The sequence below is a fragment of the Macaca nemestrina genome, chromosome 1, assembly GCF_043159975.1.
Source record: "Macaca nemestrina isolate mMacNem1 chromosome 1, mMacNem.hap1, whole genome shotgun sequence".
Taxonomy (NCBI): domain Eukaryota; kingdom Metazoa; phylum Chordata; class Mammalia; order Primates; family Cercopithecidae; genus Macaca; species Macaca nemestrina.
The window spans coordinates 208,918,965-208,932,044 of NC_092125.1; the positions used below are offsets into that span (position 1 = coordinate 208,918,965).

The 13,080-nt window shown below is 46.2% G+C and overlaps 1 long non-coding RNA gene and 1 pseudogene across 1 annotated transcript; one reads left to right on the forward strand and one right to left on the reverse strand.

Moving 5' to 3' along the window:
* Positions 1-549: 549 nt before the first annotated feature.
* On the reverse strand, positions 550-5,426 carry LOC105494461 (uncharacterized). The gene is made up of 3 exons (XR_011609418.1): positions 5,350-5,426; positions 5,148-5,199; positions 550-720 (listed from the first exon to the last, which is right to left on the reverse strand). It is a non-coding gene; the product is annotated as an uncharacterized lncRNA (long non-coding RNA).
* A 4,567-nt stretch (positions 5,427-9,993) lies between these two features.
* Positions 9,994-10,395, forward strand: LOC105494460 (interferon-induced transmembrane protein 3 pseudogene; annotated as a pseudogene).
* Positions 10,396-13,080: the final 2,685 nt, after the last annotated feature.

Genomic DNA, 13,080 nt, shown 5'->3' on the forward strand with positions numbered 1-13,080 from the left:
CGCCTTGTGTATTTTTCTGAAGAGCAGCCAGGGCCGCTAGACTGTGTTGTGTTTGGGTCCAGTGTGAAGAAACTGGGAGGCCAAGCCTAGCCAGGGAAGGCCATCCATCTGCCTTGAGGCTGACAGCCCAGCGGGAGCGGGGCCTGGCCACTATGAAAGTCAGCAGGATTCAGGGCAGTGGGGATGGGGAGGGGTTGGGGAGGGGGCTTGGGGTTGCAGAGGGTTTCCTGTGCCAGTCTGGGGACATGGTGGGTGGGGTGGGCTAGGAGAGGGAGGTCTGCAGCCAAAATGCCTGCATTTGAATCCCAGCCCTTCCCTTTCCTAGCTGTGTACCTGGCATTACCTCTCCGCACCTCCTCAGTTTCTTAATCTGTGAAATGGGGCTAAGGATAGGACCCATTCCATCAGGGACTTGGGAACATTATGTGTGCTGGGCACACACAGTGGCTAGAATAACACCTGGCACAGAGAACTGTTGTTATTACTCTCTAAAATAAGGAAACCAAAAGATGGGAAGGGCTTCCCAAGGTCAGGACTGATTTAATTTTGCAGGAACCCCTTGGACTCAGAAGTCAGGTTGGAGGAAATACCTGGGAAAGGATCCATCTCTTCCATGGTGACAAGGCCAAAGAGACTTCAGCTCCAATCCTGGCTTTGTCACTTATTAGCTGTGTGACGTTGGACAAATTGCTTTACCTCTCTGAGCTTCTGTGTCTTCATCTATAAAGGAATGATAATGATAATAAACTCAAACAAACGAAATGTTGCATGGGGCCTGGCTCATAGTGGGGACTTAACAAATGTTATCAAAATCAGTCATTCTATAAAGCAAATATTTCCACGTATTTACACCTCTGGAGTTTGCATGTGTCTTGTGATTAGTGGTGTCTTACAGTTGTTGTTGCCTGGGCAAACATGAAAAGCTTTCATATGAACACTTGCAGAATGGGAGGGAGTGGCTTGGTAGAAAATCCGAGGGGAAATTAGTAACAAAATGGTTGGGGGAGGGATGTGGGAAAATGATGACTCTGACATGTTTAGCCGTGTTGCCCACACAGGAGTCAAAAGTGAGCCAATGGATCGCTTAAGCCCTGGAGTTCAAGACCAGCCTGGGCAACTTGGCAAGATCCCATCTCTATTATTAAAAAACAAGCAAACAAACAAACAAAAATCCCCACAAACAAAAAACAAACCCCTCAAACCAAAAAAACACAAAAGTGAGCCAGTGCCACACGATGACAAAGCTGGAGTAAGAGCCCAGCACTCCTTGCTTTAACTTCTTTCATGGAATCATTTAGAAAATGCCACGTCACCAGGGCTCTTGAAGGTAAGAGGACACTATTGTGTGGGAAAACATGAACTCTAATGACTCTAAGTTGAAAGGAATTCAGAAGAGCCTGGCTTTGAATATGAAGCAATTTTAGGGAGATGGTAACAAATCTGGGTGCTTTATTTCATTTTGTGTATATGCAAGAGGGATAGATGAAAACCCACGTCTAAGTTGAAAAAGCTTTCTCTAAGCATGTAATCAAAATTCTAAGTGGTGAGAAAGCATTGAGTCATAGTTTATTTTGCAATGTTTTCCATTCTGAGTGGTGCATAAATTCATGGTGTGTTTTATGATCAATGTTGTCTTAGATCTGATGACTTTTGATCCTATTTTTCATCTTCTCACACAAACCTCTCTACGTTGGGACCAGGAGGATGTTGGCCCCACCTATTCTGAGCATGTCCTGAGCCTGGCACTGCACTCTACATTTTACATGGTATTTCACTTATTCCTCCTGTCTTAGTCCATTTGGGTTGCTATAAAGAAATACCTGAGACTGGGTAATTTACAAAGAAAAGAGGTTTATTTGGCTCACAATTCTGCAGGCTGTACAAGAAGCATGGCTCCAGCGTTTGCTTCTGGTGAGGACCTCAGGAGCTTCTAATCATGGCAGAAGGGGAAGGGGAGATAGAGTGTCCCATAATGAGAGAGGAAGGGAGCAAAAGAGAAAGGGGAGAAAGGTGCCAGGCTCTTTCTAACAATCAGTTTTCCTGTGAACTAGTAGAGCAAAAATTCACTCATTCTGCAGGATAGCACGAAGCCATTCATGAGGGATCCATCCCCATGACCCAAACCCCTCCTACTAGGTCCCATCTCCAACATGGGGGGTCAAATTTCAACATGAGATGTGGAGGACAAACATCCAAACTATATCACCTCTCAGTGAGCCCATAAATAATTTTCCTCTTCATTTTGCAGATGAACTGGGGGCTCACACAGGAAATGACTAGCCTAAGAGGGCGGAGCTGGAACTGGATCCTGGATTGGAATACAGTGAGCATGTGGCTCCATCCTGAGCGTGGAGGTAAGAGGTATGGTCTTCCTCCAGAAGTTTCCCTTCTGCTTTGTGCAGTGCTACCACCCGAGAATCCCGTGTGTCCTGTGTAAGACCTCTCGGATTCAGAGTCAAGGCCAACATCACCAAGACGCAAAGTCTGGAGTCATCATTTATCATGTAATACATAATTACCATTTATTGGGTGCCCAGGAAGCAGGTCAGTGAGAGAAGCAGAATTGAATTAGGTGCCAAGAGATATGGGTTCTAATTCCAGTGACATCATTCACTAGCTGTGTGGCCTTGGCCAAGTCACTTAACTTCTCTGGGCCTTTGGTCATCTGTAAAGTGAATAGATCACAATGGGATGTTGGTAGGGTCCCTTCCAATTGTAACAAATCGGTCTTTTATGTAGGTCTTAGGGGCTGGGAAAACTTGATAATGGATTTAGTCCATTTGGAATCAGGCAGGAGCTCTGGAAGCCTCTGATGGACACGGGGAAGCAACTGGCCTTCAGATGTAGGGTCAATGCAGGATGGATGGAGAACACAAACACACACTTCTTGCACGCGGGGACACCAGGATCTAGAGCCTCCTAAAAATCTACTCCTGTCCTGGGAGGGATGTTGGGCCCCCTGGTGATGTTTGTACAGAAAAAGTTCTGTGGGCGGCCTGGGCCTAGGAACATTTTCTTTTTTTTTTTTTTTTTTTTTTTTTTTGAGACGGAGTCTCGCTCTGTCGCCCAGGCTGGAGTGCAGTGGCCGGATCTCAGCTCACTGCAAGCTCCGCCCCCCGGGTTTACGCCATTCTCCTGCCTCAGCCTCCCGAGTAGCTGGGACTACAGGCGCCCGCCACCTTGCCCGGCTAGTTTTTTGTATTTTTTAGTAGAGGCGGGGTTTCACTGTGTTAGCCAGGATGGTCTCGATCTCCTGACCTCGTGATCCGCCCGTCTCGGCCTCCCAAAGTGCTGGGATTACAGGCTTGAGCCACCGCGCCCGGCCACCTAGGAACATTTTCGATAAAACAGCACTTGAACCACGTTCTTTATGTTTCACCTCATGCCAATCCTGTGCAGGATTGGAGGTGCATTAGGGCTGGAAGGGGTTCAGGCGGCTCCTATCGGCTCTCATTGGTTTGCGGAGGAGGAAGCAGTTATGTAACTGCAGCAGCTGTGTCTTTCTTCACTTCCCAAGTCAACTGTAGAATTTTGGGGAGAAGGGACCTGGAGCCCTCACTGGGCTGAACAAAAAGTTGAAGAAGTCTCGGCTGCTGCAGGTAGCCTTGCCATGCCTGAGACAACTAGAACCATTAATACACACAGTTATTGGGGGCTTCCAACGTGCCAGGCGCTGGGCCAGGTGCAAATGCATTTTCTCTATCCACATTGTGGCCCTGCAATGACAGCTGTTTTACTTGACGTGAGTCCTTGGCAAGCATCATTTCATCTGATGCAGAGGTGGCACATATGGCAGATGGGCTGAGCCTAGGACTTGTGCCCTTAGGTTCACATGGGTTCACATCTTGGCTTTGCTGCTTTCTCATAACCTTCTGAAGTACTTAACCTATTTAAGCCTCAGTTTTCTCATCTGTAAAGTGGAGATAATCATAGTGTCCTAGGGTATTAAAAAGGTTAAATAACACACGTGATGTGCTATGCACAGCTTCTGGCATGTGTAGCAGGTGTTCAATCAATACTAGTAATTTTCTGTGTTGAAAGTAACCTGCCTGCAATCTGAAAAGTTAGGCATTACATCTCTGTTGCAGAGATGAGAAAACAGAGCCCCAGAGAGGTAAAATGAATTGTCTAAGGTCACACAGCGAGTAGGTGTCTAGGCTAGAATTCAAAGCCAGGACTGCCTGACACCAATTGCCTGTTACCCTTTACTCAGTGTTCTGCTGCCTCCTCGGGGACCAGAGCTGCTCTCTTCCTCATGTGTCCAGTCCTCGGGGGAGAGCCTTCTACGGCGCTGTCCCCAGAGATCTCAGACAGATAATGGGAGACAGTGTTGCCAAGTGGTTATGGTGTGGGATCTGGAGTCCACCTTCCAGCCTGATAATCCCTTTGGGCAAGTGACTTGACCTCTCTGGGTCTCTGTTTCCATATAGGTAAAAGGAGGATGATAATGATAATACTGAGGATCGAATGAATGAATGAAGAAATGTCAAGTGTTTGGTGTCAGGCCTCCCTGTGTCAAGAACTCAGAGCTGGATTTCCCCAAGTGTAACACTTGTTGGGGTTACCGTGATCACTGTGGGGTAGACATTCCTGTCTCCCCTCTGGGTACCCCAGAGCCAGAGAGCAGCCCAGCAGGGACTTCAGGGGCACCGGGATTTGCAGACAGTTGCATAGCCGTTGTCCTCCATTTCCCTGGCCGGGGCAGGGGTCCAGTGGGGCTGGCCGGCAGCCCCTGCTGCCAGGATCTGGTTGGAGTTTCATGAGTAGGAAAGGCTGGACCCTGGTACCTACACACCTCCAGGAGGGAGTGTGGCTCCCAATGCCCATCTGGGCACATTGCATTACAGGGTTCCTTTCCACAGGCTCAATCCTCAGATGCCTCAGCCCTCCCCGAGCCCTGACCACAAGCCAAACAGTGCTGGGCCACAGTATGAGGGTTGTCCAGTGACTCCATCCTCCAGGGACCAAGAGGTGGTGAATTTCCGAGCTGGGACAGAACCCAGAGTGACTGGAGCAGGCCAGCCCCTCACCTCATATACTTGGAGCCTGGAGACATCAGGCAGCAAATGAGAAGCATTTTGAGGCTCTCTATTTTCTTTTTAAATTAATTAATTAATCAATTTTTTTAATTAAAATTTTTTTCTTACCTCTGGTTCACGTTCTCCTGACTGATTCCTGCAACATATGAACATGCCTCTCCTCCAAGAAAATTCAGAGAATCCAGGTTAGCAAAAAGAATAAAATAAAAGTCTTCCATAAACTTACAATCTGACGATAATGTCTTTTAATGTTTTTTCCTTCCCGTCTTTTTTCTATGAGCAGATATGCATATAGGCTTTAAAAACATACCTTGAAAATAGAAGCATTCTCTGTGTGAAGTGCTTAGAATATTACCTAGTACATAGTGAGTACTCAATAAGCCTTTACTGTTAGTACTATTATTTCTATTTTATAGCCTGATTTTTCTCTTAAATGGAATTTCAGCTCCATGAGAATTAGAACCTTGTATGCCTCATTAACCTCTGTTATTCTAGCGCTTAGCACATAATAGGTGCTCAATAAACATTTTTAAATAGATGAAAGAAGAGACATTTTTCTCTCTCATTAGATTTGCATCTGTAATATTTAATGACAACATAATAATGCATTGCTGAATTTGTTTTTAAACTTGGCTGATAATTGTTTGAAAAAACCACGCCCAAGCTCCTAACTCTTGATGTCAGTCAATCCCCTCATCCCAGGCCTCATCCCCACCTTAACGAGATGAAGGCTGCTGGGTTCCCCAGAGCTTTGGGGACCCAGCATCGCTTCAGAGAAGCCAGAAACCAGCCTGTGGGCTGCCAGCGCCCTCTTTGGCTCACAGAAACCACTAATCATCGACTTAAACCGTCTAGGTAGCGCGCAGACGAGTAAAACCCCAACTCCTGCATTTTTGATGAAGTTGACATTAGACAAACGCTCACAGCTTGCTTGGTCAGACCCAGCAGCGAGGGTCTGAATCAATAATGAAACACTGGGAGGAATAAAGCATTAAACAGGGCATTCTGCAAGGCAAGCAGCTTGGGGGTCAAGTCAGGTAACCCAGGATGGTCCCCGGCCAGTAGTCCCTTCTGCCTGGCTGCCAGGCAGGGAGATGGCTGGGCATGCAGCTTGTCCTCCATTCCTACAAGTCTGGTAGGTAGTGTGACTTCTTGGGAAAACCTCTAGGCCTAGGCTAGAAGCCCAGAAACATGGAAATAGTATTAACTTTGTGGCCTTAGGTTATTTTGTGTCTGTCTGTTTCAATTGGGAAAATATATCCTTGAACCAGGACACCACGGTTCTTCCCAGCTGAGAGATTCGGTGCATTCATCTTGAACTTGGGAATACATACGGTCCGGACATAAAGTCTGTTAAATGTCGCAAATGAAGAGGACCCAGGACAGCCGCCATAGTTCCTTTCTTTATGCTGGAGAGAACAACCTCCTTCTGCCTGTTCTGAGGTTCTTGGCCTTGGGGACATTGAGAAAAGACTTCATTAGGTCTCTGTTCCATCCAGAGGATGTCTGAAGATAATTCTCTGTAGAGAAAAGGACTCCAAGCTCCAGATTTCACCTTTCACCTTAGATCACATCTTTGGGTGCTCTAAGACCCTCAAGTTCGGAACAGAAATCTGTCCAGTCCCCAAAGACAAGAGGCTGGAAATAGGGAGGAAAGGGGACCCACTGGGAACGAGTAAACTGTGGATTCAGCTGCCAGGTAGGAGTCTCTGCATTTGCTCTTAGACATCTTACCTTTGCCTGCTCATTTGCGTTCTACAACTTCAGTACTCAAAGCCTGGTCTATGGACCAGTGACACTGGCCATGTCTGGGAGTTTGTTAGAAGTGCAGCATCTCAGTGCCCACCCCCACATCCACTGACGCAGGATCTGCAATTTCACATTCAAGCTGGGGGAGCTCTGCTCCAGAGAGTCCCACCCACTGGGGACGGGGTAGAGGTACGTTGCTGCGCACAGAGCTGTTGCAGAGAGTGGTGCTACAGTTTCGCATCTTTCAGCTCGTTCAGGAGTCCCTGGCCTCACGGTGATGGTTTCACTTCATGGGAGGGGACACTTTTGAAATGCCTTTTCTCTGAGATGGTTTATTTGTGCTTATTTTTGAAACCAGATTGCGTCAAGGAACATACAGAGTTTCTGTCTGTTAGTTTAATGGCATTCCAGAGGACTTCCCCACTCTTTTGGTTGTGAGAGTAAAAATAATACATTCAACAATGACTCAGAGCCTGCTAAGGGCCAGATCTGGGCTTGGGGAGGGGATCCCCGGCCGGGATATGATACAATCTCAGGAACACCATGAGGACACAAACCATAGCCAGGCAAATCCCCACACAAGGCCTCTAACTACAGAAAGGGACTCCTTAGACATTGGATTTACCTCTCTTACTCTAATAAACAGAAGCTCTTAATCATAGAGGAATTGCCTAGAGAATTTATTCAAAATGTATTTGCCGGCCAGGCGTGGTGGCTCACGCCTTGTAATTCTAGCACTTTGGGAGGCCGAGGTGGGTGGATCACTTGAGATCAGGAGTTCGAAACCAGCCTGGCCAACATGGTGAAACCCCGTCTCTACTAAAAGTACAAAAAAATTAGCCAGGTGTGGTGGCAGGTGACTGTAATCCCAGCTATTCAGGAGACTGAGGCAGAATTGCTTGAACCCAGGAGGCAGAGGTTGCAGCAAGCTGAGATCTCGCCACTGCACTCCAACCTGGGCAATATAGCAAGACTCTGTCTCAAAAAAAAATATATATATATTTGCCTGGGTCATCTCCCAGAGCATCTGATTCAGTCAAACTAAATAAGAAGGAGCTTCCACGGTGATTTTGATTCTCAACTTTGACCCATTAAGAATTAGTGCTTTCCATTTATTTATGATTTTAAATTAAATTAAATTAGTAATTATTATTTTTTTGAGATGGAGTCTCACTCTGTCACCAGGCTGGAGTGCAATGGTGCAATCTTGGCTCACTGCAACCTCTGTCTCCTTCCTGGGTTCAAGAGATTCTCCTGCCTCAGCCTCCAAGTAGCTGGGATTACAGGCATGCACCACTATGCCTGGCTAATTTTCTATTTTTAGTAGAGACACGGTTTCACCATGTTGGTCAGGTTGGTCTTGAACTCCCGACCTCAGGTGACCCATCCACCTCAGCCTCCCAAAGTGCTGGGATTATAAGCATGAGCCACTGCGCCTGGGCTTATTTTTTATTTTTTTGAGACAGAGTCTTGCTCTGTCGCCCAGGCTGGAGTGCAGTGGCATGATCTCGGCTCACTGTAACCTCTGCTTCCTGATTTCAAGCAATTCTCTTGTCTCAGCCTCCCAAACAGATGGGATTACAGGCATGCACCACCACATCCATCTAATTTTTTTGGATTTTTAGTAGAGATGGGGTTTTACCACGTTGGCCAGGCTAGTCTTAAACTCCTGGCCTCAAGTGATCTGCCTGCATTGGCCTCCCAAAATGCTGGGACTACAGGCACGAGCTAGCGTACCCGGCCAGAGTTCCTGCTTTGTAATGTAGTCCAGTTATTTCTTGCCTTTAGGAGCTGAAATAGACTTGTCTGCCATGATCAAAGGATCATGTCATTCCCTGTGGCAGAGACTGCTTGCTGTGCACCAAAGTTCATTCTCCTCCCCTTCATGGGCATATAGCCTGACCACAAGTCCCAGCCTCCCTTGGGGCTGAGAGTGGTCATGTGACCTTGTTCTTACTAATAGAACGTGACTCATCTCTTTGGGCTAAGCCTTGAGAAAGTGGCGGGGTCTTCTCTGTGAGCTCTGCCCATTCCCCCAAGCTGAGACCTCAACCATGAGGGTGATAACACGTTCCCAAGGGATGTCGGAGCCACCAGATGGAAGAAACCTGAATCTCTGAATCTCCACATGGAGTCGAGATGCCTGCCAACTGTAAACATTCACCTTGGATATGAACGAGAGCAGGAATATGCTTGCTTTTTTTGCTCTTAAAGGCACTGCATTTTAGGGTCTTCTCATATTATAGCAGCTTATTTTACCCCAACTAATATGGCACCAACAGTTCCACTCACTTTCTCCTAATACATTTTACCTCAAAGTTCAGAATTCAAGACTTAGCTTTATGCCACTGCACTAAGGCTCTTATATGAGAGTAGAGCTTTTGCTTAGTGTATCCTAATTCTCAGGATGGAATCAGGGTTCTAGTTTAGTTTTTTTATTAAGCCGTTCTGTTGTAAGGACTGACATTTCATGGCTTTTATTCTTCCTTAAAGATCTTTCAAAGAAAAAAGTGAAATCATAGGTTATTTTTAAATAGAAAAATATTACTTTATCTTGCAATTACCACATGGGCCCATTGGACACCTTCTTAAATCTAAGATATATTATGGGATTGTATGATCTCGTTTTTCCTATCTCTTGAAAATTTTTGCCATTTCCTCAGCCTAGAAATTATTTCATCATCACTTATTAACTATTCTAAGCTATGCTGAAAAGACTAAAATAATAATAAAATGGAATGATGATGGAATTTCCTAGGAGGATGATGGAAAAATAATATAAATCGCCACTGTAGTATCACCCTACAGTTTTCTTTCTTCTTTTTTTTTTTTTTTGTCTTTTTGAGACAAGGTCTCATTCTGTCACCCAGGCTGGAGTGTGGTGGCATGATCACAGCTTGCTGCCGCCTCGACCTCCTGGGCTCAGGCGATCCTCCTGCTTCAGCCTTTTGGGTAGCTTGGCCTACAGGCGCATACCACCATGGCCAGCTAATTTTTTTAATTATTTGTATAGATGGGGTCTCACTGTGTTGTCCAGGCTGGTCTTGAACTCCTGAGCTCAAGTAATCTGCCCACCTTGGCCTCTCAAAGTTCTGGAATTACAGATGTGAGCCACCATGCCCAACCCAGTCTACAGTTTTCTTATTGTGCTGTCTTCAACAAAATTATAAGCCATTAACAATTTCAAAAAGTTCTTCAAGTGACCATGAACCACACCACCCAAACCTGCTTCACTCCCGCCAACACCAGCTGCCCCCCAAACTATCAGATGCTCAAGGAGGAGCATGAGGTGGCTGTGCTGGGGGCACCCCACAACCCTGCTCCCCTGAGGTCCACCATGATCCACATCCACAGCGAGACCTCCGTGCCCGACCATGTCCTCTGGTCCCTGTTCAACACCCTCTTCATGAACTATTGCTGCCTGGGCTTCATAGCAGTTACCTACTCCATGAAGTCTAGGGACGGGAAGATGGTTGGCAACCCAACTGGGGACCAGGCCTATGCCTCGACTGCCAAGCGCCTGAACGTCTGGGCCCTGGTTCTGGGCATCCTCCTGAGCATTCTGCTCATCGTCAACCCAGTGTTGATCTTCCAAGTCTATAGATAGAACAGGAGGTGGCATCCAGGCCAGGAGCTCTGCCCACAACCTGTCGCCCACACATTCCACCTTCCATTCCTCGACCTGCCCCCCTGAGCCGAGTCCTGTATCAGCCCTTTATCCTCACACACTTTTCTACAATGGCATTCGATAAAGTGCACATGTTTCTGCTTAAAAAAATTCTTTAAGTATTGCACTTTGAGTTTGCAAGTGCAAGAAGGAAAATCAGAAATGATGAGAAGATAGAATCCAGTAGAGATGCACTTTGAATCTGAAATCTGTATTTCTGGTCCATGCATAGCATTTGATGAGAATTTAGGTATATTCAGAGACTGTTGTCCATTTAAAGTATGTACCTTCCAAACCAGGAAAATAGGAAATAAAAATTTAGGTTTGTTATGTTTAAATTCCTTTAAAAATATATAATAAAGTTGTTCTTCACTCCCCCTTTATTTGTATTTTTGTAAGTTTTTTTCAAAAAAAAGATTTAAAATATTTAAGTGTGTTCCATATCATGAGGTCAGGATATCGAGACCATCCTGGCTAACACGGTGAAACCCCATCTCTACTAAAAATACAAAAATTAGCCAGGTATGGTGGCAGACACCTGTAGTCCCAGCTACTTGGGAGGCTAAGGCAGGAGAATGGCGTGAACCTGGGAGGCAGAGCTTGCATTGAGCCGAGATTGCACCACTGCACTCCAGCCTGGGCGACAGAGCGAGACTCTGTCTCAAAAAAAAAAAAAAAAAAGAGTGTTCCATTAGTCCTAGATGGTAAATGATAGCGGGTCTTTTCCCTTATATACTGAAGATTAAAACAATCTGGCCAGGTGCAGTGGCTCATGCTTGTAATCCCAGCACTTTGGGAGGCCAAGGCAGGGGGATCACCTTAACTCAAGAGTTCGAGACCAGCCTGGCCAACATGGTGAAACCCTGTCTCTACTAAAAGTATGAAAATTAGCCAGGTGTGGTGGCATGCACCTGTAGTCCCAGTTACTTGGGAGGCTGAGGCAGGAGAAATTGCTTGAACCCAGGAGTCAGAGGCTGCAGTAAGTACCTTAAGTACCCTGGAAAGACATATAAGCCCTACAAAGATTTGCAAACCTGCCACATTGGTGAAGTTTGTGGGGATATAGTGGTCTGGGGAGTGCTAGTACATTTCCTCTAAAGTAAAGGACAAGTTCTTGTACCTTACACATCTTACTGCTAAGAAATAGACACAATGCCTGGTGGGTCCCTTTGGAGTTTGGAGGCAGCTTTTAGTACACTTGCTAATACTGCTCTGACTCATTCCTTAGATGATTTAGAAGGCTGCCAGTTCTGAGTGGGCAGAGAGCAAGAGAGGGTTCTGCAGTGTGTCCAGACTGCAGTGCGAGTGGGGCCTGCTTATCCACAGGGATGAGGGCTCCTCATATTTTAATGGGCCCTCAAAAAGATTTTAATGTATTTTAAAATCAAAAGATAAATGAATAATAATGAGTCCATCCTAGATTATGTTCATTTTTATACCACCAATGGAGTCACAAAATAGAATTTTAATTTTTTTTTTTTCTTTGAGATGGAGTCTCACTATGTCATCCAGGCTGGAGTGCAGTGGTGCCATCTCAGCTCACTGCAACCTCCGACTCCTGGGTTCAAGCTGTTCTCCTGTTCAGCCTTCCGAGTAGCTGGGATTACAAGTGTGCACCACCATACCTGGCTAATTTTTGTATTTTTAGTAGAGATGGGGTTTCACCATGTTGGCCAGGCTGGTCTCGAACTCCTGACCTCAGGTGATCCACCTACCTTGGCCTCCCAAAGTGCTGGGATTACAGGCGTGAGCTACTGCACCTGGCCTTAAATTTTTTTTTTAGATGAAAGATGAGGCCTGCCAAGGCAGGAATGCCTAGTGTCCATGAAAGTCATAATGCAGCCCTAGGTACAAGCTGCTGTGCCCCTTCAACCATATGATCCAGCCGATCTGAAAGTGTCAGAAGTGTCACAGCTATATCAGCACACCATGTAGAGCATCTTGTGAGAGCCACAGGGAGGGTCAGAGTGCAGCTCCCTAGAGTTCTGTACCAAGGCCAGGCCCTCTCTGGCAGAGAGGACTCTCCATTGGAAAAGCAGCTCCTGGCATGACACTGAACCACAGTAGATACGGAGTACACCATGGGATGCAGGTGACCACGTGGCAGAGCTGCCTGTCCGTTGTGAGCTGTGTATTGTCAGAGCTTCCAGATAAAAATGCTAGTTATAATGCTTCGAGTTATATGATGGAAATGGTTTATTTGAGGTTGGGTCCAAGCAGGTTCAGGAGGCACAAATAAATTTCATGAACAGATAGCAGGGCAGAACCCATGTAGCTACTTTTTCCAAACGGACACCTCTCTCTCTTTTTTTTTTTCAATAGAGATGGGTCTCACTATGTTGTTTGTTGTTGTTGTTGTTTGTTTGTTTTGTTTTTCCGAGACAGAGTCTCGCTCTGTCACCCAGGCTGGAGTGCAGTGGCATGATCTCGGGTCACTGCAACCTCCGTCTCCTGGGTTCAAGCGATTCTCCTGCCTCAGCCTCCAGAGTAGCTGGGATTACAGGTGTGCACCACCATGCTAATTTTTGTATTTTTAGTTGAGACAGGGTTTTGCCATGTTGGCCAGGCTGGTCTCAAACTCCTCACCTCAGGTGATCTGCCCACCTAAGCCTCCCAAAGTGCTGG